We start from the raw sequence: 6,000 nt of genomic DNA on the forward strand, positions 1-6,000 counted from the left end.
CTCACTGCCTTGCACAGAGCAGACCTGCAATAAATGTTCATTGAATGGCTGAAGTCAAAGACATAAAGAGAAGCTGGAAAGCATAACTGGATCCTTGCAGAGCTTTGCATCACACCTGACTCTAAAACTCAACCCTCAACCCGCCCACACAAGTGTTCAAAGGTTTTGTGTGCTTTAGTGTAATATTTTATTTTGCTGGGTTTTTTTTCAAAATATTCAGTTTTCCTGCTTTCTTTGTTTTATTAACCAATGAATTTCAAATTATGCAATTTTATGTTAATCGTGGGACCAGAATATAACAAATTCATGGCCAATCCTCCTTAGATTCCTGTAACAGCCTGTAAGAAAGGAATATTGTGTATTTTTAATTCCACTTATTTATTGAGTGTCCTAGAAGCTTTTTGCTATTGAGTGGTCTACGAACATAATTTCAAAAATAATGAATTAATCTTGGTAAAATTGTGCATGTTTATGTACCATTATCTTCTGAATAAACTATTGCTGAGCAACATTTCACCTTCCAGAAAAGTAACCTTAGAAGAATGTGTGGTTGCCCATGATATAACTTTGCCTCTAGTATTGCCAAAAGTTAATATGCCAAAATTTCCATTATAAAGATTGTAAATGATTTGTCTGGATTAACAGTGGACTACGGACTTAGCCAGAGAGGGGAAGAAGGCCGTTTTCACATCAGAGAAAGATTTAGCTCTAAACAACAAGAAAAATAAACTCAGACCAAAAAAAAAAAAAAAAAAAAAAAAGAGCTTTGACTTTATCTGAGGACTGGGAGCTTTTGTCTAATATAAAGGTAAATTCTTTATTTCAGGAAACAGCATTCTTCTCCAAAGACCTTAAAATATTCCAATCAGTTATCACACTTTAAATCTGTGCTCATTAAAAAAAAATGAATCCATTTCGAGTGAAGTGAACTTCCTTTTTTATTTTAAGCTTTAATGACTGGAGAATATGGGACATGTTGGCAACTGAAGATATATGAATGGCAGTGAGAATAAGTGTGGTTGGTATCTTTTAATCGTGCTCTTACATTCATTCATAGACTCATGTTGTTGTTCATGAGACATTAAGAGCATAAATTAGGTGCCAGAGGCTTAATTTGGGAGACTAATATTAAGTTTACTGTTTATTTCTATTAGAAATTTTGGCCTATAGTGGTTCTCAAAATTTAGTGTACATCGGAATCACCTGGAAGTTTTATTAAAATGCAGATTTATGGCCCTACTTCCAGAGATTCTGATTCAGTAGGTCTGGGATAGGGCCCAAGAATTTGCATTTTTAACAAGCTCCCAGGTGAGGCTTATGTGTGGACCACACTCTAAGCAGCACTGCATCTATGTAGGAAGTGCTGCTATGTAAGACACCGGCTATACACAGTAATTCCTTAAACATAATAGTTTGTCAAAGGTAATCGAAGCCACAGCCCACAAAGCTGATACAGATTTAGAGAATTTGGATCACGAGTAAAGGGTTTTCTCTCTCTGTAAATAGGTTGATGCTACTGCTATTTCACTAGTTCAGGTTGTTTATCATCAGTATCCATTCTGATTGATGGGTGTTAGTGCTATACGATGTGTTAATTATTGTGATTACTCTCCCTTCCTAAAAGCTTTCAGGCCTATCTTTTGAAAACAATGTGCTAGAACTTGTGAGAGAAGAAACCTTCTTCATCACCAAATACAGAATGCTGAGTCTTCAGTACTGAACCAAAGGCTGGTCATGGAGAGCACAGTCTAGAACAAATAGAGACAATTTTGACATAAAGAACTTGAAATAGGCAAAGACTGGCTGCAAAAGCACTAACCATAAAGAAAAGATTGAAATTTTGGACTTGATTAAAAAAAACTTATTTTTATCATAAGACTCCATTAACTTTTTCATCTGCCCTCCTAGGTTCTTCTTCTGGGGATGTGTAAATTTGGCAAAAGACAGATTAACAAGATAAAAATAAAGAAGTTCACTAACATGTGCATCGTGAATACAAATGAGAGTACCCTGTGATGAGTAACTCAAAATGGCGTTGAGAACTTGGGTAAATAAATACAGCATCTTAGAACATAATTTTGTAGAAAAATGACAAGACAAATGAAAGGACTTTGAGCTTCTAGAGGTTGCAAATTGGAAGACTCTACAGGAAGGCAAATATATGGAGATAACTAATGGCTAGTTCGAGCAGGTTTTGTCACATATATTCCTCAGCTGATACGGGCCTAGAGTTGTCTCTGGTGATTAACATCTGTCCTTCCTGGTAGAGAGGGAGGATGGAGACACATTTACAAATTTATATCCTGCTTTTAGGCAAGTTGTGGGAAGGCAGAGAGGTTTTATTGTATCTGCTTCTTCTCAATTGCTTTTGGATCAAATGCCAAATTAGCATATTTGGGGGGGCATTTTTTCTACCCTTCATCAGAAATCCAGGTTTTAAAATGGACAAAAGAAAAACGAGCATTAAACAAAAGAGAGTCCTCTCTGCTATCTGGCAGTGTGAGGAGAAAGTATTCCTGTTTGTTCTCTCTACAGATAGGAGTGTGGGCCTGTCTTGGGCAATTCTCTCTCTCTCTCTCTCTCTCTCTCTCTCTCTCTCTCTCTCTCTCTCTCTCTCTCTCTCTTTCTCCCCCTCTCTCTGGCTCTGGCTCTGTCTCTGTCTCTGTCTCTGTCTCTCTCTCTCTCTCTCTCTCTCCCTCTCCCACACACATACACACACCAAGGGCAGATGAGAAATAATTCTCAGAAATGATATAACTTAAATATGAATTAAGGGAGACATTTTTCTAAAGGCAAAAATAACTTCAAAAATGACTCAATAAAGAAAGTAATTTAGGCTCTCCAGAACTTTGCACCATCAAAAATATTCTTTGAGATGAATTTCTTAACAAAACAATACAAAAATACCATTTACCCCTAGCTTCTCCTGCCAGCAGCATGAAGAATTGATAGAGGCTTTGAAATCACAGGTGTTTTGTTTTGTTTTGTTTTGTTTTCCTAAAGATCACCAGGAAGAGAAAAATTTATTGTTCTTTGTCAGATATAACTCCATGAAGAATCATGGGGATGTTTTTTCTCTCTCCTTACATGCATGTGCATGTGCACACACACACACACATTTTCTTTTCTTTTAATGCCTTTGTAGTGTGACATAACTTAAGACTCACAAGAAGTTGTAAAAATAGTTCAGCAAGTTTCCAGGTACTCTTTGCCAAACTTTCCCAATGATAATATCTTATATAATCATATAATAGTAAATTGTCAAAACTGGGAAATTGATTTTGGCAAAACACTGTTAATTTATTTATTTATTAAATAAATTTAATAAATTTATTTATTTATTAAATAAATAAATAGAATTTATTTGGATTTCACCAGTTTTTACATGCTTGCTCTTTCTTTCTTTCTTTTTTCCTTCCTTCCTTCCTTCCTTCCTTCCTTCCATCCTTCCTTCCTTCCTTCCTTACATCTTTTCTTTCTCTTTTTCTTTTTTTTCTTTCTTTCATTCTTCTCTCTCTTTCCCTCTCTCCCCCGCACCTCGGTATATAGTTCTATGAAATTTTATCACAAGTTGATTCAACTAACCATCGCCACCATTAGCATGCAGAACAGTCCATTACTGCAAAGAAACTCTCTTGTATTACCGTTTGATAGTCACACCTTTCCCCTGGATCTACTACTAACCTGTTTCCCACCACTATAATTTTGTCACTTTGTGAATGTCATATAAATAGAATCATACAGGATGCAACCCTTTGAGACTGGCACCTCTCACTAAGTTCAGTGCCCTTGTGATCCATCCAATATGTTGCATGTATCAATAGTTCATTCCTTTTTATTGCTGAATAGTATTCCATTGTATGGAGGTACCATTCACCTATTGAAGACCATTTGGCTTGTGTGTTGGAAAGTCCCCCAAACCACCTCCAGGTTTAGTAATTCACTAGGAGGACTCACAAGACACCTAGTGACAGCAGGCACAGTTTCCAAGAGTCCTCTTCCTGTGGAGTCTCACAGGACATGCTTGATTTTCCCAGCAGTGAGATATGATAACTCTGTTCTTTCTTTGGTCAGGATAATAAACATGTTCATCCTTTGATCTTTCTGGGGAGTTAAAAGAATTCTTTGCAAGTACTGCAAGGTTCACTGTCATCTTAGTATTAGAAAACAAAAAGCATAGCTGCATTATAGTTATCTCCAGCAATTGCACGTGAATATTATACTAAGTGATTACTAGGAGACCAGTCTTTTGCTGGTGCTATCTTTCAGAAGAGAGATAAGCCTGAGACAGTCAAAGGGGTCAGGGGAGATTCTAGGAGAATTCAGGACCTGGACAGTGGGTAAGATGCAAGTAGATGAGAACTGGAGAGGACTTTCTACTTGTGGGGAAAGCATAAATAGAGGCAACGAGGAAGGGAAAAACCAGGGTGTTTATAGGATGGTGAGAATATCCTGGGCAGAACAGAAGTTTTCTGTTGGGGAATAAAAGAAGGTAATCTTAGGAAAAGGGATCCAGTTTATAGAGTACTTTAAATCCCAAAACAAGTGATTGAAATAGATTACTATGGAGAGTTATGTTAATGATCAAAACAGGGTCTGAGAAAATTTTATTTGGTGTTAGTTCAAAGGATAGATTGGAAATTAAAAGCTAGGCACACTTGTTTAAAAACAAATCCGGGTGAGAAAGCCCAGATTAGGGCCAAAGCTGTGAATGGAGAAGAGGAGGCTCCCTCAAGACAATTTATGTTGTGTGAATGAAGTGCACAAGAGAGGCCTGGGCACCTGGAGTCAGACTGACCTATACTGGAAAAGGGTTCAGCAGCACTTGGTAGCTGCCTTTATAAATGAGGTGGGTAAGGCACTATTAGAGAAAGCCATTTTACCCTCCAACAAAAGTTATAAAACACTTTCTACTAGAAATGCAAAGAGGGCAAAAATCAATGCGTGGTAAAGAAAGTTGCAAGATGTGCAGATTTTTTTTTAGGGTGAAGTTATTTTAAGGAAGTCATGTAGTGTGATTAATCTGGTTTCCCTTTCTAAGGTGGTTTTGTTTAAGTATAGCTTAATTAAGAAGAAATAGATAAGGCACCCAAGGTCACGATTAGACTTGCTTTGTTACCTTATAAAAATTCATGAAAGCAATGATATCTAAGATCTGACATATTCATATCAAAGGTCTGATACATTATGAATGAGCTATGAGCTATGTGTGGGTGTATATTTTTAATGAAAGCAGGAGCAGCATTTCTAATTATGTCACTAACTCAAATTTTGTCAGTTCGAATGAATGAATATTATAGCTCTCATTTCTCCAGTTATTAAAAAGAATTTCCTGAGCGAATTATTTATTTATTTAGAAAACAACTTTATCAACATGCCTTGAAGATATAAAATGCCAAGAGAAAGTGAAGAAGCGATAGAGTAAAAGCCAGCTGTTGCCTGTGACACGCTGCTTGGTCACAAAGCACAGTCTCTCCCTTCCCTTCCTCCTCCATCACATTCCTCTTACTTTGGCCTTCTTTCTTAAGTTAGCCCCCATCTCAGAACCCCCGGGTATGCTCTTCCCAAGAGTTTCACATGGCTGTGTCTTCCTTGTGAAAAAAAAAAAGGGGTTCCATGAATAGAAATCTCACAGGGTGATCTGATCATAAATTCCTAACTGGGCAGGTCATGGTGGGTAGCCACACCCCAGCCAGTAACTTCTTTACTAAAAGGCTTATCTTTGCCTGAAGCAAGCCCAGGTTAACACACCTTTGAAACGCCCCCTTTCAAACCCCTCCTTCTAATACCATCATAAAGAGCACCTGTGTAGTCCGACCCCGTCGGGACCACCCTCTAGAGCGTAACTATCCTGTAATCCAGTCTCCTAGTTGCTTTCTCGCACCTTCACGTAATCTTCCCTCCATATGCATCTCAAATGCATAAAAGAAACTGCGAACTGTTATTCGTGGAAGCATTTATCCCAGTCTGTTGAGATCTTGCTTCCAGGTGTATCCTCTT

Source organism: Pteropus medius, unplaced genomic scaffold (assembly GCF_902729225.1).
Source record: "Pteropus medius unplaced genomic scaffold, Ma_sr-lr_union100, whole genome shotgun sequence".
NCBI classification, from domain to species: Eukaryota; Metazoa; Chordata; class Mammalia; order Chiroptera; family Pteropodidae; genus Pteropus; species Pteropus medius.